The sequence below is a fragment of the Crocodylus siamensis genome, chromosome 13 (assembly GCF_052110815.1).
Source record: "Crocodylus siamensis isolate JL-2025a chromosome 13, ASM5211081v1, whole genome shotgun sequence".
Classification (NCBI taxonomy): domain Eukaryota; kingdom Metazoa; phylum Chordata; order Crocodylia; family Crocodylidae; genus Crocodylus; species Crocodylus siamensis.
This window is the reverse complement of record NC_143407.1, coordinates 21,171,454-21,184,009: the sequence shown is the minus strand read 5'-3', so window position 1 is coordinate 21,184,009 and position 12,556 is coordinate 21,171,454. Positions and strand designations below refer to the sequence as shown.

General features: G+C 49.1%; 1 protein-coding gene across 2 annotated transcripts in view; it reads right to left on the bottom strand.

The window, feature by feature from the left end:
• POR (cytochrome p450 oxidoreductase) overlaps positions 1 to 12,556 on the bottom strand; it is a 63,883-nt gene that overhangs the window by 26,635 nt on the left and 24,692 nt on the right. The gene's annotated exons all lie outside the window — the stretch shown is intronic.

Here is a 12,556-nt window from a genome sequence, read left to right as displayed (position 1 = left end):
TTGATTATACAGGCAGTCCTTGACTTAAGATGTTTCAAGTTACAACGAACGGCACTTGCGACATTTATAAATTGACACCCCATTTCACCTTTCTGACATCACTTTCAACTTTACAACGCTTGACCTGATGCCGTGCCACACCTGCAAACAAGTTCGCTATGTTGCCCATTACCCTGGAGAACATCTGTCCAAACTTCCTTGGACACTTTCTTCAGAAGGTCCAACCAAGAGCTCTTCAAAAAGTCCAGCAAAGTCACCTCAAAAAAGTCCTTCCAAATCAGTATGGTAGCTATTTACATAATAAAATATATTAATGTAGTTATATTACTCATCTCTAATTGATCAAGTACAAAATTCTGGGTTATTTTTGGTGAAAATAAGATATTGGGCCTTGGTTCAGGAAACAATCCCCCATTTATAACATTGTTCCAATGGGAAAATCAGTTCTGAGTTCCAACGTTTCAACTTAAGACATGGTTTTCAGAAACAAATTTGTGCCATAAGTCCAAGAACTGCCTGTATCAATGGGAAACTTGAAACATAGAGAGAACAAGTGATCTCATACCCATACACTCCCACATACTATTCCCCTGGTCTATCAGGTTTTTAGTTTCAGTGCACCATGCAACTCTCCAGGCTTTAGTGACCCCTCCACCAGGTGCCCTGCACCCTTAGGCACTGAAACACCTTTGCAAATTTGACCTTAGGAATACGTGACCTCAAAAGTAGATTTGACAGATGTTCAGAAGACCATCACATGGAGAGGAAAACCCAGTTAGCTGCTTGTTTGCTTGTTCCCAGCAGGTGCTTTACAAAGTTATTTAAACAAAAAAGGAAATGGATTGAAATGCATTTATGCAACATTAACCTCTGAACTCACTATGGCAGGAAGAAAGCATCTCTAGCAGAAGAGGATAAGACAGCAGCATAAACAAAGGCAGCCTTTACAGCAGGGGTGAGCAAAACATGTCCCACGGGCCATATCTAGTAGAGGTGCACCAATACAATCGGTCCAATATCGGATCGGTACCAATATAAAAAAAACCCATCCATATTGGATATTGGCCTTAAGCGGCTGATAATTGGGCCAATAAATGTCCATGCTGCAGGCAGTCACAGTGCAGCGCATAGGCAATGAAAAGACAGCCTGCAGTGTAGAGAGCTGCCTCTAGCTGGTAAGTTAGCAGATCAAGGCCCTGCCGTGAGGGAGGCAGGGGCTGGGGCAGGGCAAAGTGCTGCCTAGTCAGAGTAGGCGGATGCGGAATGAAGCCTCAGCTTGTCCAGGGGTGTGGGATGGGGCAGGGCTTGTTGGGGGGGAGGCGGTTTTTGCCGCCACCGTGCGCGGCTTGTCCATTGGCACCCACTGCTGCTGCTGTCACCCATCTGGGAGGGCACTGGGGGGCATCTGCCCCCAGATCTGCACAGAGCAGGGCAGGCTGGGGCCATTCCCAGCACAGTCTAGGCTAAATTGGGTGCATGGTGGTGCTGCTGAGAGCGGGGGGCTGTAAGGGGGCTATGGCAAATTTTGGGGTGGCTACAGCCCCCTCCCAGCAGCGCCGCCCCAGCCAGCCCAGACTCTGGATTTGTGTGGAGTGGACTTAGGCCAGCGCAGTTCCCAGTGGAGCCTGGACCAGGCGGGATGTGGGGTAGCACCACTGTGAGAGGATTACAGGGGAGGCTGCAGCCACCCTGAAATCTGCCATAACCCCCTCAGAGTCCTCCTGCTCCCAGCAGTGCCACCACCTGCCGCATGCCCTGCCTGAGCAGCCCAGGCTCCGTGGGGAACAGCCCTGGCCCCAGCCCGCCGGCACACACCCCTCCCAGGTGAGCGACAGCAGCAGCAGCAGGATCTGGCAGACAAGCTGCCAGACCAGCCGCACACGGTGGTGGGAGCCACCTCTGCCTGCACCCTCTGGATGAGCCCTGCTCCATTCCACGCCCCCCAGACGAGCTGTGGCTTCATCCCCAGTCCGTCCTCCCTGACTGGACAGTACTTGCCCGTCTCTCTCCCTCACGGCGGGGCCTTGATCTGCGCTCCCACGTCTCTTCTCCTACCACACCAGACTTACCTGCTGCAGGCAGTGTATCGGATATCAAATTGCATCGGATGATATGCCTCCTTAAATATCGGCATCGGCCTCAAAAATCCCTATTGGTGCACCCCTAATATCTAGCCCACAGATGGATTCTATCTGGCCCAGCAGCCACCGCCAGGAGCCTGAGAAGGGCGCGCTGAGCACAAGTATGCACACTGCACGGCCCGGCCCGGCCCACCCCTGGCTATGGCAGGGTGCAGCCCTCCCTCAGGCTCCCAGAGGCAGCTGGCAGATAGGGTAGGAGTGGGGCTTGAGTAAAGCAGGCATGGCAGTAGTGACTGGGGCAGCGCACGAGGTCCGAATGGTGGCAGCAAACGTTCCCCGACCCCTCCCCAAGCTGCACCCCTGAAAAGACCTGGCCAAAAATGCCCCCATCCCCTGCAAGCCAAGGTGGGGCAGCATCACGTCAGCTCGACAGCAGGAGCACCATCGTTGCCCAAGGACTAAATCCTCTCCCCCGGCCTCAGCTCCAACCAGCTCCGAAACAGCAGCGCCCCCTCCAGCATGGAGGCAGCCATTAGAGACTCCTATGAGGAAGTGACAAGACCCCCTCACTCCCTCCACTCCATACTGGGGCTAGGTCCCGTCACGGCGCTGTTGCGTGGGACGTAGACAATACAGAGGCAAGAGGAGGCAGCCCAAGCTAAGGCTGCATGTGTGAGTGAGCGCCTCTACCCCACTCTCCTCCTAGGAGGCCCCACTGTGAGGGGAGAGCGGGGAATCCCCACGCACAAGTGGGGGGGTAGATGGAAGGGACCATTTTGGGGGGGGGGGGGCAGGGAGACAAGGATTTCCCATATGCAGGTAGTGGGTAGCTAGAAGGGACCACTGCAGGGGGAGCAGGGGGAATTTGTGGGCACCATGGGAGCACCCCCAATGTGCTGTTCCAGACCAGAGAGGGGTGGGGGGTGAGAGGTTTGGGCTGAGGATGCCACCTGGTCTGAGTCAGGGACAGCTCCATTTCCCCATGGGGCAGGGAGGGGGGGAAGAAGCAGATGATGAGCATGTGGAAGGAATGGGGCATTAGGAGCCCCTCCCTCCTCCAGGCCCCTTTCACAGGCGCAAAGTGAGTGCATGAACTGGGCTCCAGGCTCTGTTTCCTCACGCAAGGAAACAGGTCCATCTGGCTTCCGGCATCAGGTGTTGCCTGTTCTAAGTCACGCTGTGCAGCCCAGACCGCTTCAGAGGACTCACCTGACAATGCCCACAGCTTTTTTAGTTTAAAGTTCCCTTAGGTGAATGAAAGCCACCCAGGCAGGGTGGCTGTAAGAAGCCTGTAAAAAAACAGGTGCTCTGGGGGTTTTAATTATCTAGACACAATATGCATTTGTGTGTGAGGGGCGGCGTTCTGCTTTACACATGTAAGGGACCGAGTTGCACTGCCTTGGCCTGCTATTGAAGCTCAAGCGTAGCAAGGGAAGTTCAGACTGGATATTAGGAAAAAAACTCTCCTCACGAGGAGGCTAGTGAAGTACTGGAACAGGTTACCCAGAGAGGTGGTAGAATCTCCATCCCTGGAAGTTTTTAAGACCTGGCTTGACAAAGCCTTGGCTGGGAGGATCTAGTTGGGGATGTTTGAGCAGGGGGTTGGACTAGATGTGACCTCCAGAGGTCCCTTCCAACCTGAATTTCCTGTGATTCTATGAACTGCACCCTCTCTCACCCCCCTCAAACTTCCAATCCTCAACAGGTTACCAAAACTGCTTAAGTGGCCCTCCAGCTCAACAAATTGCCCACCCTTGCTCTACAGTTAACCTGATGAGGGCACAACAGCATCCTTATACCTCACATTTCTTAACTAGCTGCATGTGACTTTCACTGAATTAGGCACACATATGAAAAGGTGCAATTCCTGACAGCCAAGCAGAAAATCTTTATGTACTGGAAAAAACTACACTTCTACATGCATAGCTTATTTCCCTCAGGAAGGGGCTGGCATTAAACTTCCAGGAGAAAGCACAGCTGGATTCCTTTTAGAAGCTGGTTTACTATGTCAGTACAGTTACAGTGGCACAGTGCTCCTCATAGAGGCCTACCATAAGTAGTAGAAGTGGCCCCAGCTGGGCATCAAGGTTATGTCTCTCATCCCCAAGTCATCATGCACCCTTGCAGCAGAAAAGAGCTGGCAGCTCACTGAGTTGAAGGAGGACACCTGGGCTCAGTAAGACAGTTGTGGGGGAAGGGGGAATTAAGATGACCTAGACAGGAGTTTGCAATGAGTCGAGACCAGTGAATTGATGCCTGTGGTATAAGATTATTAGAGACAAGGGGGTTGATGCTTGTGTTTTATATTCAGGTTTGGCCAGAGACCTAGGTGAGGCAGACCAAGGCTGAAAGGGCTAAAGGCAAGGTATTGAGGCTGCAGCCTACAGGAAACTGAAGCCAGAACAGGTTTGGACTGAAAGGCTTGAAGCTCAGCAAGAGGGCTGAAGCCCAGGAGGGACAGAAGCCAAAGTACAGCCAGGAGCCCAGGAAATAGGGAGAGCCTTGCCAAGGCGAGGGAGGGGCCAGGCAAGCTGAGACAGCCAGGGCCAGAGGACCCAGTGAATGAAGCCATGAATGTGGCTCTGTAGGCATCTCCAGACCACAATTATAACCCCTAAAAGACTTCTAGGGCCAAGAGGTTACATTTAGGTTCGGTAGGACCACAGCTGATATTAATAAAGCCAAGAAGCAGTGAGAACTGTGTTAAAGGGGAAGCACACATTAGACAGACATAAGAAAGCAGTGCTAGGGAGAAGCCCTGAGGACTGGGCCGAGAAGGAAGGTACCAAAAGGAGCTACTCTGGCTGCCAGAGGTAGCATCCCAAGGCAGTCAAATTAACATTAAGGCATGGCATGTGAGAGACAGGTGGTTAGGGAGATCAAATTGCAGCAGGCAAGTCTGAACCCCAGTGGGTGTGAGACACCACGGTTAGACCCCCGAACTGCTACACCCTCCTCTTGGGCATGCCTTAATGCTATGAAAGCCTGTAAACTGGCTGTTCAATGCCAGAAAGTCTTGGTCCTTTTGGTTGCCCCAGGACCTCTGGTTCAGATACTTTGGGTACTCAGTATGAATCTTTTCTGACACCTATTCTTGTTCTTTCCTCTCACCAAAAAACACCTGTAAGATTCCTTCTGGGTTTGTAAGACTTCCCTGGAACAATGTTCCTTCCCTGGTACATTGAGTCATAGTCCTGTGTAGAAGTACCTGAAGAGTCGTAGACTCTGGAGCTCGATGGCAGGTGGGGAAAAACAAGCTTCTTGCTTCCCCTTTGCAGGCAAGCAAGCAAAGCTCTTCCATCGGTTCCCAAGACAAACATATTTGAGGACAGCACGTTTAAACAGCCACATCTGCCTCAGAAAAGAGGGGTGTGACAGCCAAGAATGTGTGGTGAGAGCTTTTAGGAGAAGCCCATGTTCTTCTGTGGTCCCTGCTCAAGCTGGAATACATCCGCTTGGCTCTCAGAATGAACCGTTTCCATGAGAGCTGCCAAGAGCTCACAGAGCTCTGGGAAACTTATTCCTGGTCAGAGCTCAAGTGAGTCGCTAGCAAGAAGACAGCTGCCCTGTGAGGGGTGAATCCCTCTGGTAGGCCTTGTGTCTATGCTACAATGGCAGTTGCCAACAAGATCCTTAGCACTGTGCAAACAAAACCACAGCAGTACAAACTGCACCTATGCCCAGAGTTTGCACAGCTGTGGCTTTACTCATGATGAGAAGCTGAGACAGATACGGCTTCATCTACACAACTGCAACCTCAGTAGAGTTGTAAGGGTTACACTGGTGGAAGGGAAGCACAGGACCCTGGAAGCAATACATATTAAATACACCCAGTCTTAGGAGAATGGGAGAAGCGTCTGCTTTCTTGTTGTAGGCATGTTGGATGCTGGGGTCTTTTCACAGAGAGCCTGGCAAGTGCCAGGCACTGGCTTGCTCTCATTCACTGGATGCTGCATTGGTAGCACACAGGAGGAGAGAGAGAGGAACGTGGGACCCGTTCCCATTTCTCTTTCACAATGGAAGAATGCAAGGCTGGGTCTCCTGTGGGAAGAGAGCAGCCTCTGGGCAAAAAACAAATGGTTTTGGCTTTCACCCATGTAAAAATGTACAGAGCTCTCTAGCTAACAGTTTCCTAAACCATGTGGCCCCCTCAGGGAGGGATGCTAGAGAACGTGGCTCAGCTCATCCCTGGAGCAAAGAAAACGGCTGCAATTAAATCTTTTTCTCCAGGCACCCCTTCCCACCCAAAACTAATGAACTATACCAATTCCCCAACCTACACCAGCAAAGATCAACTTCCTTTCTAAATGAAAGAGCCCCCTCACAGTGCTAGGTTAAGTGCATCAGGAGAAAAAGCCCCACACAAGGAGGTCTGAGCTTTCAATCAGTCACTGCCCTCTGGGTAGTTTACTAGTCATTCTAAATTATCACCCACTGCTTTAACTGGAATTTCACAGGGCATTTTACAGACTACAGCCCCAGTCCTGGAAAGGTTGCCAGATGTGATGCTGGTCCCATCCGTTCCTGATGTCAACAGTAGCTGCTTAAAACTGCTTAAGAGGAAGACCATTAGGTTATTAGGAGGTTTTAGGCTATTTAAAACAGAAGAAAGAGAAACGTTTTCATACTGGGTGCATGGAGTTTGTGTCCATTTTGAGGTGTGTGCTGGTATGTACTTTTACACACACACACACACACACACACACACACACACACACTTCCACCCTTTAGGATATTATGGCAATGGGCTCAGACAGATTTGATAACAGGTCAGGTCTACAATGTGTTTCAAAGAATCAGCACTCCCTTGCCGTAAAATTACAGCACTGTGAAACAACATGAGAACTTGAGTGTGAAAATGAATAGAAACCAACATTTAAAGAAAGCTGCACTGAGTCCCTTTTATAGCTCAATAGGAAAGAAATTCAAAATAAAAAGGAAACCTAAAGGATGAAAGATCACATTCAAATGCTTTTGGTTTTAATTATCTAGATACATTGTTTGTAACACCTGTAAGAAAATGGGCAGATTGGGGGCTTAGCTGGTGCTAATATGCACTTAACCATCATCTCTCAAGTTTGTTTCTCTCCTCAACAATAATCCAAAATACTAAGAACTTTGGAGACAATTCCTTCTTTTTGAATGCAAAACCAACCGTAAAAAAGGGAGGGAGGGAGGATGAGAACCACCAGCCCAGCCTGATGAGCGTGTAGAGATCTCCATCTCAAATCACCCACTGTCTCAGAGAGCTCCCAAGCAGCTGCTTTCCAGGAAAGCAGACTTGGTCTCTAACATATTTTAAAGCAAGACACTTCAGACCCAAAGTCACTCTAAGTTAAAAGACAGAAATGTCCAAGAACATGCATACCCCCACCCACCCAGAGCTGTCTGCCGTAAGCAGGACACCTTTCTCTCACCCTCAAAGCTCAGCAGGAGGTTAATGTAAAGTTAAATGTGGATGTTAAGAGACAGAAGAGACTCCCATGAGTAAGATGTACAGTTTCTTGCTCAGAATGATTAACTCACCTCCTAGCAGCTGGGTCCTCCTGTGGCCTGGAGTGTGCACATCCCATGGTCAGGCAGAGAAAGAAAAACATGAAAGAATCCCACAGCCTTCCTGCCCCTTGAGAAAGAAGCAGGGCAGGAAGAGGAAGGGGAATGAAGAAACTGCAACTTAGCTACTGAGCAGCATGTGTCCAGGACTTTCCATTCTGCCCCTCTCGGACATTAAAGCCAATTGACAGCCTCCTTTTGTAGAGAACAGAGCCTGCAAATCAAGGTCCCCACGTAGGTCATAGCGAGAGAGTTTCAGCAAGCTGGGATCCCTGCTGGACACTTTGAAAGTTCCCGAGCAGATCTACACAGCCCTGAGAAACTGCAACATCTGGCAGCAGTGGCAGAAAGGAATTAAGAGTCAAGAATGAAACTTCCCATGATTCTTTGCAGGCACTACCCCCCCCCAACCCCTCCATCTGTATGTAACAAGGGGTGTGGGAGGGGGGAATAAAACTACCCTCTATGCCATACTCATTCCCTTGGCAACAGTTTATATATCATAGCTACACTTTTAAAAATATTTTTTAATGCAACCCTGTAGGTTGAATGAACTGATTCCAGACACAGCAGAGGCGGTGCTGAAGGTTACTATGGTAGTGCCATCCATTAGGAAGAACGCCTGTGAGAAGTTTGTTCTCCTCAGGCTCCTAGTAAATTAAATTAGAAATGGTCTCCCTCTCTCTCTTCCACGCCTCCCCCCCAGGCTAAAGAACCAAAGTAGTTTCTCACAAAGAAAACTCTTTAAAACACAGAATGAGTTTTCTCTTAACATCAGAGACTTCAAAGTATGCTAAAAAACCCAGAAAAAAATTATGGATTACATAACAGGACTTACTGAGTTTTCCTAGGGCAGCAGTCAACAACCTTTTCCAGCACCAGGCAGGAATGACCCAGCTTGGGTCTGAGGCAGGCTGGCAGTGCCACCACCACTTCTCCTTGCTGCCTGGCATGGAAAAGCTCCCCTCTGCCAAATGCCAAAGCCGCTCCCACCAGTGAATGCTGCAGAAGCCCCAACTCCAGCAAGCTGGATCCAGCCTATAAGTCATAGGTTGCTGTCCCCTATCTCAGGATAACTGCATGACCAGTGTGCAAAGCAAAGACATAGGACCACAAGCAAGATGACGGGAGAAATCAAAGACTGGGAAACATGCATATCCAGCCTGGCAGAAAAAGCGAACTCCCCAGTAATCCCACCACAATGCAAGTGCACATTCAGAGATCAAGGGGACATTCCTCTCTAATGACATCTGCAGAGCAGGCTGTCTAGGAACATTACTCCAACGGTTTCAATTAAAGTCTTTAAATGGTCAAAATGCAAATGCACGTCTCTGAGGCTGGCTAAGATACTGAATCCTTAAATGTGCCACTATGCTCTGCCCTCCTGCAGTCTGTCACACACAAGTGCTTCACCAATATTACACCTCACAACCAAGCCCAACAAGGAAAGCATTCCCATTTCAGAGGTGGAAAACTGATAGAGAGTAAACTTGCCCAAGGGCAAAGAGAAAATAAGTGACTGAGCTATGCCTAGGGCCTGCTGCCACAATATTTATTCTCAGGCTCTAGCCAATGTGCCTTCATTCTTAGTACAGCAGGTTGCACGCATTGCTGAATTTTCCAACCCAGTCACCATCCAGAACTGGATTGCTGGATCAAGCACAGCTGCTAGTGTGAGGACACAATCTTTCTTCTGACACAATCTTTCTTCTGACGCACAGTAGTTCAACAGACTCCCACCACATATGAACATGCAACCACAACACCATCCAAATCAAGACAACATCTGCTAGCCAACAACAAGAATTCAAACACCCCAAGGGGAAGCATCAGTAGCAGCTCATAACGACATCCTTCCAGGAGGTACCCATATAGAGAAACCTCTCCAGGCTCACTCCCAACTGTTGGTTCTGCTGTTCAGATTGGATTTTATATTGAGAGGTAAGCAAGGTCTAGTTGATGCAGTTGGTTTGCAGTCTTGGTTGGCAGCATTTTGTCCAGTAGTAGGGTGACCATATGTCCTGGTTTCTGTAGGTTGATCCCAGCTAGTTGGACAAAAGTCAGGCTGGAGTCCACGGGGGAGGCACAGCAGCATGGTGGGGGAGGCAGGCATCGCTGCTGCTGAATAAGGGGGGTGAATGCACGTTCAGCCTGTCAAAGATGTCATATCTCGGGTTCCTACATTCCTTGCTCCTAGGCTTCAGCAGCGGTACCCGCCCTCCAGCACACCATGCCACTCTACCTCTCACCAGACTCCAGCCCAGAACTATAGGATACCTGGGTTTTCCCCTTTGGATTGTAGACAGCTACAAAAAAAATTCTTCCCTTGTAGAAACTTCATCATCACCTCTCAAGTGAGGCTTTAGCACATTAGAATCTGGTGAATCTTTTAATCAAGGGATAAAATTACTAAGAGAAATCTTGAGGGCTGGAGAGAGATTTTTATCTGACTTTTTCCATCCATCCATGGCAATCTACTCAATTCCATCTTCGTGGTAAAGTCTCCTTCCAATTATGCTACAAACTAAGTCACTCCAAATCAACACAGACGGGGTTAAAGTTAAGACACTGAAGCAGGAAAGAGCCAACAGCTTGACCACATACTTAATGTGGGAAGGGCTGAGCAAACATTATAGGTTTCATAAGGTGAGGAGGAGCTGAAGCTGCTGGGGAACCCATGGCAGCAGGAACTCTTATATTTGCGTGAGGTACAGTGATACAAGAGTTAAATTGCTCCAGTTCTGACCCTGGATGAAGCAGCCTTCTGTTGAACCACTAACTACACTTGTATCAGTATACCCTCAGTTACACAGGTTACAGTTCCTATGTCCTCTTGAGCAGCAGTCCCCTTTCCACTCTTTTGCAAATAAAACAGAAGGTATCATTATGCCTCTTTCTTTATAAAAATCTATGGTGCAGCCATACCTGGAATGCAAGTTTGGTCCCTGCCCCCACTCCATAAAGGACAGAGAAAAACTAGAAAAGGCACAGAGAAAAGCAACAAGGGTGAACAGGGTTATGGAGGCGTTTGCATGTAAGGAGAGACTAAACAGGCTACAACTTTTCAGCTTCAAAAAGAGATGTTTGAGGGTGGGGCACAATAGAGATTAAAAAAAAAGTGGCACGGAGAAAGTAACTAGAGCTTATATTATTTATGACCTCTGAATACTACAGGGAACATAACATGAAATCAGTAGGTAGCTGGTCTACTAATACTACCACCACCTCAAAGAAGTTTTTTTCCATACAGCATATAACTGCACATGGCCCTCATTGCCCCAAGATGTTGCAGAGGCCGACAGTTTAACCCCATTCAAAAGGGAACTGAAAGTCACAGAAGAAAGGTTCATCATCAGTCACTATTAACTATGGTAAGTATGGATGCAACCTACTTCTTCAGCCTCCAAATGCTGGAAGGTGAAGTACAGAGAAGCAGGGAATAGAAAATTTTGACATGCCCACCTTACCTTCCCCCTCAGCATTCATACTCTGTGCAAGATAGGCTTATCTGTTGTACTATGACAGCAGACCTAGACCTACTAGGAACTACAAACTCCCCTCAATGGCTAGGTGCCGTCACTGGGTACAAAACGCATGGTTTTGGAGCAACACGACAAAAACAGAAACAACAGTAAAGCTACTAGGTTAACAACCAGGGTGCAAGGGAAAACACTGAGCAGGCCACTACTTTAGATGAACTTCTGGTCTGACCCAGTAAGCGGCAGCTCTTATGTAAGCCTGACTGAGATGGGATAGGGACAGCAACTTTTTATCATTACAAACCATGTCCAGGGCTGTTTCAGGAGTGGCACAAACATGAACCATGCATGCCCCTGGAGGCTGGGGGGACATGGCGACTGCCCGCAGGCAGCCGCAGTGGGGGCTTGGCGGCAGTGAGCACCTACAGGCGGCTGCAGCAGTGTCAACGGTAGCCAGTGGTGATCAGCAACTGCCTACAGATGCTGCTGGCAGTGTTGGCAGCCGGGGGGGGGGGGTGGCTATCGGCAACCGCTCGCAGGTGCTGCCAGCAGCATCAGTGGCGCTTCTCTCAGGGGGTGCACGTGCACCTGCATGCACTCCCTACGTGTTGCCAGCTGGCACAAAGGCAAATATAGTATTAGGAAAACCGTGTTGGTCAGGGAGTCTGCCACCACCAAGAGGAGCTGATGAACTTTTCCGTGCCAGGGCTGGACAAGCACAGAAATTACTGGATAAAAGCAACACACTGTGAGCATATACATGAAGCATTTACTATGGAGTTGCCTAATTAGCTCCACAGTAAAGTCTCAACATCTACGCGTGTGACTCTATTAGGCCACAGTAAAGTAATAAATGCCACTGTAGGTTAGTACTTGTAAAAACCAGTATTATCCTGTGGCAGCATTATTCGGTGCACCAAAACATGTGTTGACACTGACAGGGCTGGCTGGGGCATGACAGTGCTTCAGTCAAGGGGCTACCTGCTGGCTAGCCCCACAGTGAAGCTCCCTCATGCCCCAGACAACCCCTCTACAACATGCTGAGCCAGGCTGGAGCAAGCCCTGGGGCTGCTCTGACCCAGCTCAACGTGATGTGGCCCTGGAAGTACGTGTAAATGTGGCACCCAAGAGCAATAAACTCCGGTTTGAACTGCACCAGAGTTTACCCAATTGCATTAGCAGCATGTGTAGATGCGCCCACTGTAACAGTAGAAAGTCTGTACTGAAGAAAGCAGCACTCTCTGCTCAGAGCTGTCTGACTCTCAGAGGTTTTGAGCAATAAACAGCTTCTGCAGAAACTCAAGCAGGCTGTGAGTTCTAAGTCTGTCAGGATTGGACCTGTATGAGTCCTGCCTGGTCAGTGTGCTGAAAAAAGCTGAGTAGCCAGCTCATCACAGTGAAGTAACCCATCTAGGGAGCTAATGTAGCTCTCTATGATCCTAA